The 17,048-nt window shown below is 37.8% G+C and overlaps 1 non-coding gene across 1 annotated transcript; it reads left to right on the top strand.

Moving 5' to 3' along the window:
* Positions 1-2,925: 2,925 nt before the first annotated feature.
* Positions 2,926-3,032, top strand: LOC123928454. Its single transcript, XR_006815708.1, has one exon. It is a non-coding gene; the product is annotated as a U6 spliceosomal RNA (small nuclear RNA).
* Positions 3,033-17,048: the final 14,016 nt, after the last annotated feature.

Below are 17,048 nucleotides of genomic sequence, written 5' to 3'. Positions count from 1 at the left end.
AAAAACATTTTCCAGAAAGTAACAAAAATGGTGACTTGTAAGGAAAGGAAAGCAAGAAAATGGTAGTATCCACTCAAGAAGGACCAAGATAATAATAATTCCAGGGAAAGAAAGAAAACAAGTTTCTCAGAACTGATGGCATACGTTTCTCTACTGAAATCATTCAGCAAGTAAATGGGAAGGTCAGTGAATGGGGAGACAGTGCAACATATTTTCACATTATGAAATTTCAGAAGATTGGGGGTAAAGAGAAGATCCTGAAAGTTTCCAGGATGGGAGTAGGGGAATGAAGCAGGCTACATTCAGATGTCAGGGAAATGATACAGAAACAGACATCTCTGAATGGCACTGGAAGATAGTATTCAATGAAACGCTCGTTTAAAAATTGAAGGACTCCCTCCTTGTATCCCCCCCAACAACAATTTGGCATCCATTCACAGAAAAAGTGTTTTTGTGGGAGCCAGGACCCTATGCCAAGGAATCTGAGAGATGTCTCATCCACCGCTGCATTGTGCAATATTCAAACAGATCTTGGTCCTGGCTATGAGCACAAAAGTGGCCCATGAACTGGCCCCTGGCCCTTTGCCTGCAGTCCAGTAGCCCTGGAAAGCACTGACTTAGACAATCATCAGTAGATAAGAAGGTCTTTATGGAAGTCCAGGCATCCAACAGAGAAGTTTTAGCATACTGTTGGAACAAAAAAAAAAATCGGACAGAGACTGGGGATGCCTGGGTAGCTCAGTCAGTTAAGTGTCTGCCTTCAGCTCAGGTCATCATCCCAGGGTCCTGGGATCCAGTACAACATTGGGCTCCTTGCTCAGCGGGGAGCCTGCTTCTCCCTCTGCCTGCCGCTCTCCCTGCTTGTGCACTTTCTCTCTCTCTCTCTCTCTGACAAATAAATAAAATCTTTAGGGAAAAAAAAAATCAGAGACTGAGCAAGATGAAGATGGTAAGAAAAAGCTTGAGTTTATCCCGAAGTGGCACAGCTAGTGCCACAAGAGGCCTTCTCAGTCTATGATCCTCATGTGGAGGAAAGTAAAAACGTGTGAGTGCCTGGCTTTCCCAACTGCATGGGATGCTGCCAGAGGCCCATTTCTCTCTCATCCCATCCAGAGTACTGCATCATGAATTGCATGGCTGGGGGTGGTGAGCAGCAAGGAGAGCAACAGCAAAGGCTATGAATATGTCAAAGGAAAACCAACCCTACTAACCACATTATGGACTCCATCAGGAGGCCCACCCCATAGCTGTTGAGATGCCTCACCTCTCCATGGAAATCAGCAGCACTCTGTGGGCTGCACTCGCACACCTCCAAGGGCAGCTCTTTGTATGTGCCTCTAACCGTAGAAAAAGTGAGCTTTGGCAGACAACTAGTGAGCATGCACAGAAAGCTGGACTGTTTCTATGGGCCAGGAAGGGACAAAAAATGAATATTTAGCATCACCTTTGAGAAGGTGAAAGGGTGGCTCTCAGCAATAGGCCCAGGGTGCAGCAAGATCAAAAGAAAGCATTCAGGCTAAAGAATCTGCCACAAAATTTAAGAAACAATACAGATGCACATAGGGGGAAGAAAGAGAGAGAGGCAAACCATAAAGCAAACACTCTTAACTTCAGAGAAGAAACCGAGGGTTGCTGGAGGGGAGGTGAGTAGGGGATGGGCTAAATAGGTTATGGGTATTAAGGAGGGCATTTGTTGGGATGAGCACTGGGTGTTGTATGTAAGTGATGAATCACTAAATTCTACTCCTGAAATTAATATTACACTGTATGTTAACCAACTAGAATTTAAATAAAAACTTGAAACAAAGAGGGGTGACTGGGGACTCAGAGTTAAGCCTCTGCCTTGGGTTAAGATCATGATCCCAGAGTCCTGGGATCTAGCCCCCCCATCCAGCTTCTTGTCCGCAGAGAGCCTGCTTCTCCATCTCCTTCTGCCTGCTGCTTCCCCTGCTTGTGTGGCCTCTCTCTCTCTCTCTCTTTGTTAAACAAACAAACAAACAAATAAAACTTGAAATCAACCAACAACAAAAAAGAATCTGCCACAAGAGGGAGCAAGAAGTGCGGAGCAACGTGTATCCACAGAAAATCTGAGAAATCCCCAGAATCCCTAGTAGGACTGAAGGAAGATGATTCTTTTCCAAAATTATTCAGTAAAGAATGGAGGAGGTGACTGCTTCTTAAATGCAAAGATAGCAGGGCAAGATTTCAAGGAACAGGAAAATCACGGAAACATGACACCACAAAAGGATCACAATAATCTTCCATTAATCAACCCAAAGACATGAAGATCTGCAATTTACCCAACAAGGAATTCACAATCCCTGTTTTAAGAAAGCTCAACAAGATACAGGAAAACACAGAAAGACTGTTCAATGAAATCAGGAAAACGATGTGCAAACAAAATGAGAAGTTAAAAAAAAAACAAGAAATAGAAATCATTAAAAAAAATTCTGAGGTGAAAGTTGCAATAAATGTAATGAAAAATGCAACAGAAAGCGAAAATCAGAATGGATCAAGCAGAAGAAAGAACCTGAAATTGAAGACAAAGCCTTTTAAATGATCTATTCAGAGACAACAAAGAAAAAAATAATTAAAAAGAGTGAAGAGGGGTGCCTGGGTGGCTTAGTGGGTTAAAGCCTCTGCCTCAGCTCAGGTCATGATCCCAGGGACCTGGGATCTAACCCGCGGTGGGGTCTCTGCTCAGCGGGGAGCCGGCTTCCCTTCCTCTCTCTCTACCTGCCTCACTGCCTACTTGTGATCTCTGTCTGTCAAATAAATAAATAAAATCTTAAAAAGAAAAAAGAGTGAAGAAAGTTTATGTGATCTATGGAATACCATTGAGTGAGCCAATCTGAGAATTCCTGGAGTTCAAGAAGAGAGAAGGATGGGGACAGAAAACTTATTTTCAAAAATAATGGCTGGTTGGTTTCTTCATTAGCACATATACAAAAACTGGAATGATACAGAGAAGATTAGCTATGGTGACTGCCTGCACAAAGATGACATGCAAATTCAAGACATTCCATATTTTAAAAAGTAGTAATGGCTCAAAAGTTTTATATCTGGTTCTTCTCTCTTCTCTTATTGATTTGTTCATTCACATTGATTGATTTGTGAATGTTGAACCAAACTTGCAACCCAGGGATGAATCCCACCTGGTCATGGTGGATAATCTTTTTAATGTGCTGCTGGATCCTGTTTGCTAGGATCTTGTTGAGAATCTTAGCATCCATATTCATCAGTGGTATTGGTCTGAAATTCTCCTTTTTGGTAGGGTCTTTGCCTGGTTTGGGGATCAGGGTAATGCTGGCTTCATAAAAAGAGTCTGGAAGTTTTCCTTCTGTTTCAATTTTTTGGAACAGCTTCAGGAGAATAGGTGTTATTTCTTCTTTGAAAATTTGGTAGAATTCTCCAGGGAATCCGTCAGGTCCTGGGCTCTTGTTTTTTGGGAGGTTTTTGATCACTGCTTCAATCTCATTACTAGATATTGGTCTATTCAGGTTGTCAATTTCTTCCTGCTTCAATTTTGGGAGTTTATAGTTTTCCAGGAATGCATCCATTTCATCTAGGTTGCTTAGCTTATTGGCATATAACTGTTGTACTAATTTCTGATGATTGTTTCTATTTCCTTGGTGTTAGTTGTGATCTCTCCCTTTTCATTCATAATTTTATTAATTTGGGCTTTCTCTCTTTTCTTTTGGATTAGTGTGGCCAATGGTTTATCGATCTTATTGATTCTTTCAAAAAACCAGCTTCTAGTTTCATTGATACGTTCTACTGTATCTCTGGTTTCTACCTCATTGATCTCTGCTCTAATCTTGATTATTTCCCTTCCTGCATGTGGAGTTGGTTTGATTTGTTGTTGATTCTCCAGTTCTTTAAGGTGTAGAGACAGCTGGTGTATTCTGGATTTTTCAATTTTTTTGAGGGAGGTTTGGATGGCTATGTGTTTCCCCCTTAGAACCGCCTTTGCTGTATCCCATAGGTTTTGGACCGAAGTGTCTTCATTCTCATTGGTTTCCAAGAACGACATGGTCCTCTCAATTGATGCAGAAAAAGCATTTGACAAAATCTAGCATCCGTTCCTGATGAAAACGCTTCAAAGTATAGGGATAGAGGGAACATTCCTGAACTTCATAAAATCTATCTATGAAAGACCCACAGCAAATATCATCCTCAATGGGAAAAAGCTTGTAGCCTTCCCGTTGAGATCAGGAACACGACAAGGATGCTCACTCTCACCACTCTTGTTCAACATAGTATTAGAAGTCCTAGCAACGGCAATCAGACAACAAAGAGAAATAAAAGGTATCCAAATTGGCAAGGAAGAAGTCAAACTCTCTCTCTTCGCAGATGACATGATTCTTTATACGGAAAACCCCAAAGACTCCACCCCCAAACTACTAGAACTCATACAGCAATTCAGTAACGTGGCAGGATACAAAGTCAATGTACAGAAATCAGTGGCTTTCTTATACACTAACAATGAAAATACAGAAAGGGAAATTAGAGAATCGATTCCATTTACTATAGCACCAAGAACCATAAGATACCTGGGAATAAACCTAACCAAAGAGGTAAAGGACCTGTACTCAAGGAACTACAGAACACTCATGAAAGAAATTGAAGAAGACACAAAAAGATGGAAGACCGTTCCATGCTCTTGGATTGGAAGAATAAACATTGTTAAAATGTCTCTACTATCTAGAGCAATCTATACTTATAATGCCATTCTGATCAAAATTTCACCGGTATTTTTCAAAGAGCTGGAGCAAATAATCCTAAAATTTGTATGGAATCATAAGAGACCCCGAATTGCTAAGGAAATGTTGAAAAACAAAAACAAAACTGGCGGCATCATGTTACCCGATTTCAAGCTTTACTACAAAGCTGTGATCACCAAGACAGTGTGGTACTGGCATAAAAACAGACACATAGACCAGTGGAACAGAGTGGAGAGCCCAGATACGGACCCTCAACTCTATGGTCAAATAATCTTCAACAAAACAGGAAAAAATATACAATGGAAAAAAGACAGTCTCTTCAATAAATGGTGCTGGGAAAACTGGACAGCGATATGTAGAAGAATGAAACTCAACCATTCTCTTACACCGTACACAAAGATAAACTCGAAATGGATAAAAGACCGCAACGTGAGACAGGAATCCATCAGAATCCTAGAGGAGAACATAGGCAGTAACCTCTTTGATATCAGCCATAGCAACTTCTTTCAAGATATGTCTCCAAAGGCCAAAGAAACAAAAGCGAAAATGAACTTTTGGGACTTCATCAAGATCAAAAGCTTCTGCACAGCAAAGGAAACAGTCAACAAAACAAAGAGGCAACCCACGGAATGGGAGAAGATATTTGCAAATGACAGTACAGACAAAAGGTTGATATCCAGGATCTATAAAGAACTCCTCAAACTCAACACACACAAACAGACAATCATATCAAAAAATGGGCAGAAGATATGAACAGACACTTCTCCAATGAAGACATACAAATGGCTATCAGACACATGAAAAAATGTTCATCATCACTAGCCATCAGGGAGATTCAAATTAAAACCACATTGAGATACCACCTGACACCAGTTAGAATGGCCAAAATTAGCAAGACAGGAAACAACGTGTGTTGGAGAGGATGTGGAGAAAGGGGAACCCTCTTCCACTGTTGGTGGGAATGCAAGTTAGTGCAGCCACTTTGGAGAACAGTGTGGAGATTCCTCAAGAAATTAAGAATAGAGCTTCCCTATGACCCTGCAATTGCACTGCTGGGTATTTACCCCAAAGATACAGATGTAGTGAAAAGAAGGGCCATCTGTACCCCAATGTTTATTGCAGCAATGGCCACGGTCGCCAAACTGTGGAAAGAACCAAAATGCCCTTCAACGGATGAATGGATAAGGAAGATGTTGTACATATACACATGGAGTATTATGCCTCCATCAGAAAGGATGAATCCCCAACTTTTGTAGCAACATGGACGGGACTGGAAGAGATTATGCTGAGCGAAATAAGTCAAGCAGAGAGAGTCAAGTATCATATGGTCTCACTTATTTGTGGAGCATAACAAAGAACACGGAGGACATGGGGAGATGGAGAGGAGAAGAAGTTGAGGGAAACTGGAAGGGGAGATGAACCATGAGAGACTATGGACTCTGAAAAACAACCAAAGGGTTTTGAAGGGGCAGGGGGCTGGGAGGTTGAGGAACCAGGTAGTGGGTAATAGGGAGGGTGCGTACTGCATGGAGCACTGGGTGTGGTGCAAAAACAATGAACACTGTTACGCTGAAAATAAACAAATTAAAAAAAAAGAGAGAGAGACAAGATGGGATGGGGAAGGAGACAAACCATAAGAGACTCTTAATGTCACAAAACAAACAGGGGGGCGGTGTGGGGGAGGGGGGTAGGGAGAGGGTGGTGGGGTTATGGACATTGGGGAGGGTATGTGATATGGTGAGTGCTGTGAAGTGTGTAAATCTGGCGATTCACAGACCTGTACCCTTGGGGCTAATAATACATTATGTGTTTATTAAAAAAAAAAAAAAAGAAAAAAAAAGTTTCGTATCTGGAGAGAGATTTGGCCATCTATGTTCATGAAACTCATGGGTACCCTAATTCAATTCAGTAAACTATTCTCCAAGACACATTATAAAAGCTGTCAAAAATTAAAGACAAAGAATCTTACAAGCAGGAAGAATAAAGGAACTTATCATTTACAAAGGAACCCCCATAAGGCCATCAGCAGTTTTCTCAGCAGAAACCTTATAGGCCAGGAGAGAGTGGGATACTCTATGGATGAAAGTGTCCTTTAGAAATGAATGAGAGAGACATTCTCAGGCAGACAAAAGCTGAGGGAGTTCATCACCTTCTGACTTACAAGAAATTCTGAAAGGAGTTCTTTTTTTTTTTTTTTTAAAGATTTTATTTATTTATTTGACAGACAGAGATCATAGGTAGGCAGAGAGGCAGCCAGAGAGAGAGGAGGGGAAGACAGGCTCACTGCTGAGCAGAGAGCCTGATGCGGGGCTCGATCCCAGAACCCTGGAACCATGACCTGGGCCGAAGGCAGAGGCTTTAACCCACTGAGCCACCCAGGTGCCCCCTGAAAGGAGTTCTTAAAGCTGCAATTAAAAGGGAAAAATTAGTAACATGAAAACATGCAACACACTGGAAAGGTAAATATGTAGTCAATTTCAGAATATTATAACATATATGTTACTATGCTAGCCACTTAATCCTAGCAAAAAAATTAATTTAAAGGATACAAGTATTAAATACAGCATAGCTATAATAACTTATTAGTGAATATATAATATAAAAAGAGGTAAATTGTGAAATTAAAAAAATTAAATAAGTAAAAAAGTAAAATTTCTTTTGTAACTGAAGTTAAGTTGCTGTTAGCTTAAAATAGACTGTTATATATATAAGGTGTTTTAGGTAAGCCTCATGATAATTACAGAACAAAAACCTACAGCAAATATGCAAAGACGAAAAGAAGGGAATCAAAGCATTTACCATTATGGAAAACCATCAATTCATAAACAAAAGCAGCAAAAGAGGATGAAAAGAACAAGGAGACCAAACAAACAAACAAACAAAAAAACCCCAGAAAGCAATTAATATTATAGAATAACTAAGTCCTTACTAATCAATAATTATGCAAAATATAAATGAATTAAATACTTTAATCAAAAGACAAAGTAGCTGAATGGAAAAGATAAACAATAACAAAACCAAGAACGAACTGTATGCTTCCAGAGACTCACTTCAGTTTTAAGGACACACATAGGATCAAAGTAAAGAAACAGAAAAATGTATTTCATGCAAAAAGAAACCAAAACAGAGCAGGAATAGCTGCACTGGTATTAAAATGGGCCTTAAGTGACAATCTTAAATATACATACCCCCAACATTGTAGGATCGAAATATATCAAACAAATACCAACAGGTTTAAAAGGAAAAACAGACAACAATACAATAATAGTAAGGCTTATCAATATCACACTTTCAACAAAGGATTAATCATCCACAAAGAAAATCGGTAAGAAAATATTGCACCTGAACTCTGCATTAACCCAAATGAACCCAACCAAAATATTCCATCCAACAACAGCAGAATACATATCTTTCTCAAGTACACAAAAATTCCTCCAGGATAGAACATATGCTAGGTCACAAAACAAGTCTTAGCAAATTTAAGAAGACTAAAAACATATCATTAGCTCAGAAATACCTCTTCATAATAGTATGAATATAGAAAACAATAACAACAGGAAAATGGAAAAAGTCCGTAATGATGTGGAATTAACACATTCCTAAATAACCAATAGATCAAAGAAATCAAAAGAGAAATTAAAAAATATCTTGAAACAAATGAAAATGGAAACTCAGCATACCAAAAACTTACAGAATGCAGCAAAAGTAGTTCTATAAAGGAAGTTTATAAGGATATAAATGACTATATGAAGCTAAGAGTTGGTTTTTTGAAAATATTTTGAAAATTGACAAACCTTAGGTAGACTAAGAACAAAAAAGAGAGAAGACTCAAGTAAATAAAATCAGAAATGAAAGATGAAGCATTACAATGGATGCTGCAGAAGTTCAAAAAGTCCTAAGACACTACTATGAAGAACTGTATGCTAACAAATTGGATAACCTAGAAGAAATGGATAAATTCCTAGAAACATACAATCTACGACTGAATAAGAAAGAAACTTAAAATATGAAAAAACTAAATTTTAGGAAGAAGATTGAATTAACAATCAAAACCTCCCAACAAAGGAAAGCACAGGACCAGATGGTTTCACTGGTGAATTCTGCCAAACATTAACACCATCCTTTCTTGAACTCTTCCAAAAAACTGAAGAGGATGCTACACTCTCAAACTCATTTTGTCAGGCCAGGCTTACTCTGATATGAAAGGCAGAAAAGGACACACACACAAAAAAAATAGCAAACCAATATTCTTGATAAATAGATACAAAAATTCTCAACAATATATTAGCAACTTAATTCAACAGCACGTTAAAAGAATCATATACCATGATCAAGTATGATTTATTCTTAGTATTCAAAAGTGGTTCAACATACACAAATAATGTGACTACACTAATAGAATGAATGATAAAAATCGTATGATTATCTTAATAGATGCAGAAAAAACACTTGACAAAATTAATCATATCTTCATGGTAAAAGCTCACAAAAATTTGTATGTAGAAGGAATGTTCCTCAACATAAGTAAGGTCATATATGACAAGCCCACAGCTAACATCATACCCAATAATGAGAAGCTGAACGCTTTCCCTCTAAGATCAGGATAAGACAAGGGCACCCACTTTTACCACTCTTATTCAACATAAAGCTGATATCCTAGCTGGAGCAATTAGTCAAGAAAATGAAATGAAAGACCTCCGAATCAGAAAGAAAGAAGTAAAAAATTATTTGCAGAAGATATAATCTAGATATGGAAAAGTCTAAAGGCTCCACTAAAAACTGTTGGAACTATTATAAATATTCAGTAAGGTTGCAGGTCATATAATCAACATATAAAAATCAGTTGCATTTTTATACACTAACAATAAACTACTTGAAAAAATAAGAAAACAATCCCATTTACAATAGCATAAAAATACTTAAGAATAAATTTAGCCAAGGAGATAATATATCTGTACATTTAGATTTTTCATTTTTATTTATTTATTTTAGAGAGGGAGAGAGCGTCAGTGGGGGGAGGAGCAGAGGAAGAGGGACAAACAGACTCAGTACTCAGTGTGAAGCCTGATGCAGGGTTTGAGCCCACAACTCTGAGATCATAACCTGAACCAAAATCAAGAGTTGGATGCTTAACCAACTGAGCCACCCAGTCATCCCAAAATATCTATACATTTAAAATTATAAGATATTCATGAAAGAAATTAAAGAAGACACAAATGTTGGAGTTAATGTAGAGCATGAAATCATCCATATATGGCCTGCCAAAATGTAACATGGAGGATGCTGGGGGTGAGGAAGGTTTCAGAGAATGGGTAGGCCTTTGGAATGAGAGGCCTAAATGACCACTCTGTTGTAGGAATGCTGTAGGGCATCCCAAGTTCATGAATTGGAGGAATTAATTTTTTTAAATGTCCATACTATCCAAAGTCATAAATTCAATTCAATCTCTATCAAAATTCCAATGGCATTTTTAAAGAAATATCAGAAACAATCCTAAAATTCATAAGGGAACCACAAAAAGATCCCAAATAGCCAAAACAATTCTGAGAAAGAAGAACAAAGCTGTAAGCAACAGACTTCCTCATTTCAAATTAAATTACAAAGCTATAGCAAAAAAGAATCAACCAACCAAACAAACAAAAACTCCATATGGTACTGGCATAAAAACAGACATACAGACCAATGAAGCTGAATGAAGAGCCCAGAAACTATTCGTTTACATATAAAGTCAACTAATATTTGATAAGAAAGTCAAGATTATTCAATAGGGAATGGGTAGTCTCTTTCATAAATGGTAATGGGAAAACTGGACATCACATTCAAAAGAATGAAATTGGAGTCCTACTTACCCATTCACAAAAATTACTTTGAAATGGATTACAGATCTCAAAATAAGCCTGAAAACAAAAAAATACTAAGAGAAAAAAATAGGAAAAATCTTCCGTGAAACTGGTCCTCCAGACAATTTTTTGGCATCAAAAGCACAAGCAACAAAAGCAAAAATAAACAAGCTGAGACTATATCAAACTAAAAAGCTCTCTTCACAGCAAAAGAAACAATGAACAAAATGAAAAGCTAACATATAGAATTTGAGAAAATATTTGCAAATCATCTATCTAATAAGGGGTTAATTATCCATCATATAAAAAGAACTTATATAACTCAATAGCAAAGAACCAAACAATCCAATTAAAAAATGTGCAGTGGGGGCGCCTGGGTGGCTCAGTGGGTTAAGCCGCTGCCTTCGACTCAGGTCATGATCTCAGGGTCCCGGGATCCAGTCCCACATCGGGCTCTCTGCTCAGCAGTGAGCCTGCTTCCCTCTCTCTCTGCCTGCCTCTCTGTCTACTTGTGATCTCTCTCTGTCAAATAAATAAATAAAATCTTTAAAAAAAAAATGTGCAGCGGACCTGAACCACCATTTTTCCGAAGAAGATGTACCAATCGTCAACAAGTGCTTGGAAAGATTCTCAACATCACTAATTATCAAGGAAATGTAAATCAAAGCCATCATCACAAAAGCATTGGTGAAGATACAAAGAAAAGGGAACCCTTTTGCACTGTCAATAGGATCAATAACTGGTACAACCACAATGGAAAACACTACGGAGGTTCCTCAAAAAATTAAAAGTAGAACTACCATATGAGTGCACCTGTGTGGTCCAGCAAAGCATCTGCCTTTGGATCGGGTCATGATCCCAGAGTCCCAGCATTGAGACCCGCATCGGACTCCCTGCTCAGCAGGGAGTCTGCTTCTTCCTCTGCCTCTCACCCCACTCTCCTGCTCTTTCTCACTCTCTTTCTCTTTCAAATAAATAAATAAAATCTTTACCAAAAAAAAGGGAACTACCATATGATCCAACAGTCCCACTTCTGGGTATATTCTCAGAGGAAATAAAATTAGGATCTCAGTGTCCAGTGCAGCATTATTCACAATAACCAATATATTTAAAAAATGGATAAAAAGATGGAGTATATGTCTATAAAGAATGGAATATTATTCAGCCACGAGGGGGAAAAAAGGAAATCTTGTCATTTGTAATAACATGGATGAAGGTATTATGTTAGGTGAAATAAATTAGATAAAGACAAATACTAAATTATATCACTTACATGTGGAATTTTTTAAAAGCTGAAGTCATAGATCCCAGAGAGTAGAATGGTGTTTGCCAAGAGCTGGAGGAGGGGGAAATGGGAAGATGTTAGTTAAAGAGTATGGACATTGGGGAGGGTATGTGCTATGGTGAGTGCTGTGAAGTGTGTAAACCTGGCGATTCACAGACCTGTACCCCTGGGTATAAAAATACATTATATGTTTATAAAAAAATAAGAAATAAATAAAAAAAATTTAAAAAAGAGTAAAAATTTCCAGTTATAAGATAAATAAGTTTTGGGAGACACCTGGGTGGCTCAGTTGGTTGAGTGTCTGCCTTCTGCTCAGGTTATGATCCCAGGGTCCTGAGATGGAGCCCAGGGTTTTAGGTATTGGGATTCCTGATCAGTGGGGAGTCCCCTTCTCTGCCCCTCTTTGCCCTTCCTCCTGGTCGCTCTCATTCTTGCTCTCTCTGAAATAAATAAATAAAATCTTAATAAAAATAAAATGAATATTTCTGGGGACTTAATGTACAGCATGGCGACTATAGTTACCAATACTATATTATGCACCTGAAAGTTGCTAAGACAGTAGATCTTAAATATTCACACCACAGGCAGAAAAAAGTTAATTATGTGAGGTGATGGGGGTGTTAACTAACCTTATAGTGGTTATCATTTTACAAAATATAAGTATATCAAATCATCATGTGGTACTCCTTAAGCTTATATTATGATATATAGAACTTTATCTCAATAAAACTCGAAAAAAATGTAAGGAAAAAAAGAAAAACAACTCAGGAAAACTAATTTACACTCTAGAATTTTATACCCTCATAAACCATGTATCGCATACTAGGGCAAAATCAGGAGAATTTCAGTCTTGCGAAATCTCAAAAAAAAATTACCTTATATATATATTTTCCCAGGAAGCTCCATGAAATTGTACTCTGAAAGTACAAAACAAGGAAGGATGGAAAGAGGAAAGGAAAGGAGAGGAGAAAAAGGAATAAATAGTATTCAGGAAACCTAGAATCTAATATAGGGCAAAAGGGAATTCTCAGGATCATGAGGAAAAGAAAATTTTAGTCACAAAGAGCAATTAGTTGAGAATAGAACAGAAGGATAGAAGGGTCCAAGGACACCAGCATGGCAGGAAAAACAACCGACTTGATTATCTGATAATCTGATTATCGATTATTGGCTATAATGATGCATTACTTGATGTAATAATGACTATATTACACTGGCAAAGGATTTGTGGGTGAGATCGTGATAGTTCATTGAAAACTGAGAAGATGATGAAGACATTAATTATGAACTCCAGGAAAAACAAAGAGATCAAAACAAAACATAACTGCCATACTCTATATAGATTAGCTGTTAATAAAAATATAAGCTTTGATTTAAAAAAGATTTGAAGAAAGTGTGTGTTTGGAGGTATAAATCTATTACAATTTCATATTTTATTATACATAGTCAATATAATCAATAACAACTAAACTAATAAAAATTTAAAATGTAATATTTTATTTAGAAATATGAGTGGAACAGTAGGGGAGCCTGGATGATTTAGTCTGTTAGTGTCAGACTCTTGATTTCAGCTTAGGTTTTGATCTCAGGATCACTAGTTCAAGCCCTGCACTGGGCTCCATGTTGGGTGTGGAGCCTACTTAAAAAAAAAATGAGGTGAACATTGGGAGAATCGCCTAAAAAGAACTGACAATGATTATCCCTCTGGGAGCAGGAATTGTTGGGATGTTGAGAGGGACAAGAAACTGCTAATTTTCATCATGAGCCTTAAAAATCTATTTGACCTCACACCAGTCAGAATGGCTAAAATTAACAAGTCAGGAAATGACAGATGCTGGCGAGGATGGGGAGAAAGGGGAACCCTCCTACACTGTTGGTGGGAATGCAAGCTGGTGCAACCACTCTGGAAAACAGCATGGAGGTTCCTCAAAAAGTTGAAAATAGAACCACCCTATGACCCAGCAACTGCACTACTGGGTATTTACCCTAAAGATACAAACGTAGTGATCCGAAGGGGCACATGCACCCAAATGTTTATAGTAGCAATGTCCACAATAACCAAACTATGGAAAGAACCTAGATGTCCATCAACAGATGAATGGATAAAGAAGAGGTGGTATATATACACAATGGAATACTACGTAGCCATCAAAAGAAATGAAATCTTGCCATTTATGATGACGTGGATGGAACTAGAGGGTATCATGCTTAGTGAAAGAAGTCAGTCGGAGAAAGACAACTCTCATATGATCTCCCTGATATGAGGAAGTGGAGATGCAACATGGGGGCTTGGGGGGTAGGAAAAGAATAAATGAAACAAGATGGGATCGGGAAGGAGACAAACCATAAGTGACTCTTAATCTCACAAAACAAACTGAGGGTTGCTGGGGGGGAGGGGGGAGGGTCGGGAGAGAGGAGTGGGGTTATGGACATTGGGGAGCATATGTGCTATGGTGAGTGCTGTGAAGTGTGTAAACCTGGCGATTCACAGATCTATACCTCTGGGGATAAAAATACATTATATGTTTATAAAAAAATTTTTTTTAAATTAAAAAAATCTATTTGTTTCATTTACTCTTCTCCTATCCCCCTACCCCCCCATGTTGCTTCTCCATGTCCTCATATCGGGGAGATCATATGATAGTTGTCTTTCTCCGATTGACTTATTTCACTAAGCATGATACGCTCTAGTTCCATCCATGTCGTCGCAAATGGCATGATTTCATTTCTTTTGATGGCTGCATAGTATTCCATTGTGTATATATACCACATCTTCTTTATCCATTCATCTGTTGATGGACATCTAGGTTCTTTCCATAGTCTGGCTATTGTAGACATTGCTACTAGACAAACCATAAATGACTCTTAATCTCACAAAACAAACTGGGGGTTGCTGGGGGGAGGTGGGATTGGGAGAGGGGGAGCGGGCTATGGACATTGGGGAGGGGAGGCGAACCATAAGAGACTATGGACTCTGAAAAACAACCTGAGGGTTTTGAAGGGTCAGGGGTGGGAGGTTGGGGCAACCTGAGGGTTTTGAAGGGTCAGGGGTGGGAGGTTGGGGGAACAGGTGGTGGGTAATGGGGAGGGCACGTTTTGCATGGAGCACTGGGTGTTGTACAAAAAGAATGAATACTGTTACACTGAAAAAATAAATAAAATGAAAAAAAAATCTATTTGACCTTTAAATCTGTACATATATCTGTTTAATAAATATAAAAATTAGTTTATATATATATGAGATATATATAACTATATATATATAACTATATATATATATAACTATATATCATATATATATATAAACTATTCGGATTCGGATTCAGATATATATATATATATATATATAAAAACTATATATATATAGTTTAATTTTCATTATAAGATATATTTTAAAAGTGATATAATCATACTTTTTAGTGTCTTTTACATGATTTCATTATCAGTATGGCCTGGCATGTTTATTCATAATCCTACAACTTCAGGTCACCCTAAATTCACTCATAATGCATTATTTTAATATACTCTTGCAAGGAGATAAAAGCAAAGATAAGTGATTTGATTAAGTCTATACACATAGCAAGTTTTCTCAAAAAGCTGTTTAATTTCTTCTTTTGCATTTAGGAATTTATAGCAAAAGTTATAGGTTGAAAAATAAAATCCACCACAGAAGTATAAACATTATTCATGCAAATTATAACAACATTCATAAAATTTACGTGCAAGGTAATCTGTTAGATGGTTATTCAAATGTGGTAAAGTAAAGTTGAAAATAAAATCGAACATCTGGGGCCAGAATATATGTTAATCAGGAGGGTTATAGATGTGCATGTCAATGGATCATCAAGTCCTTGAGGAATTCTGAATTTGAAAATACTTTTTCTCGAAGAGTTACCCCTTATTGAAGTGAATGTCCAAAATCGGTAATTGATCTTTATCGTGATTATCTATGTTAAAATTGTGGATTTACCCACTTAACATTCATAAGGGTTCTTTGCCATTTCAGGGTTGCCGCTGGAGGGGTGTGGAATCAAAAAAGTACTTGCGACAGTTAATTTTATGTGTTAGCTTCACTGGCTTTGGGGTTGCGCAGATATTTGGTCCAACATTCTAGGTCTGTCTGTGATGTTTTCAGATGTGGTTAACATTTTGAATGGGCAGGGGAGTAAAGCAAATTGTCTTCCTCAATTCTATGAAAGACCTGATTAGAAAAAAAAAATCCCTCTCTGTGCATGACTGTTTCCCTGCTGAGATATCAGTCTTCTCCTGCCTTCATACTCAGATTCGGATTGGATTTTACACCATCAGCCCCCCCGGTTCTTAGGCCTTCAGATTCAAGCTAGAACTATCGCACTGTCTGTCTTATGCCTTCAGTTTGTCAACTGCAGATCCTGGGACTTCTCAGCCTCTCTGACTATGTAAGTTAATTCCCTATAATTTTTCTGTGTCTCCAAATATATATATATACTGTTGGTTCTGTTTATCTGAAGAACCTAGACTAATACAGTGTTTTCTGGAGGAAAGTTGAAAATTCAGTTAAACTGCTACTTCTAAATATTCAAATATTCAGTCAAGCAAACTGGAGTCATAGATGGTTAATTTTTGTCCTGATTTATTTAGTCTTTTGGCTTGAACGTGACAGGAATCAACTAATGCCAATTTAGGACAAAAATAATTGAAAGAAGAAAAGGTTGGGAGGAATTTATTTTAAGAAATCATAAGTATCTCAGTGATATCAAGGGCAGAAATGCTTCTGCAGTCCATGAAGGGGCTGGAAGAAGATGTGGGATTCCATTTCATATGTTTTATTCACTTTTCTCTTTACAGAAAAAACTATCACTGCTACTCTGTTCAGATGGTGACAACCATGCCATAATGCCAGAGGTTTTACTTTTTCATTCAAGAGATCAGCCTATGTAAGGTTGAAACTAACTCTAGATTTCTAAGGGAGGGATTTGGTCATAATTGAGTCAGGGACTTCCTTGTGGTCCAAGTATCTGCCAACAAGAACACGCATGGAGTTATGCTGTACAAATATGGCCGCCATCTCCTGTCCCTGTGACTATGTGGATGGAGACTGAGAATGGCAGGAGTTCCCACATAAGACAGGTTAATTCTGTTTTTTTTTTTTTTTAAAGATTTTATTTATTTATTTGACAGAGAGAGATACAAGTAGGCAGAGAGGCAGGCAGAGAGAGT

This window comes from Meles meles, chromosome 1, assembly GCF_922984935.1.
Source record: "Meles meles chromosome 1, mMelMel3.1 paternal haplotype, whole genome shotgun sequence".
Classification (NCBI taxonomy): Eukaryota; Metazoa; Chordata; class Mammalia; order Carnivora; family Mustelidae; genus Meles; species Meles meles.
Note: the sequence above shows the minus strand (reverse complement) of the source record. Positions and strands in the feature narration are given on the sequence as shown.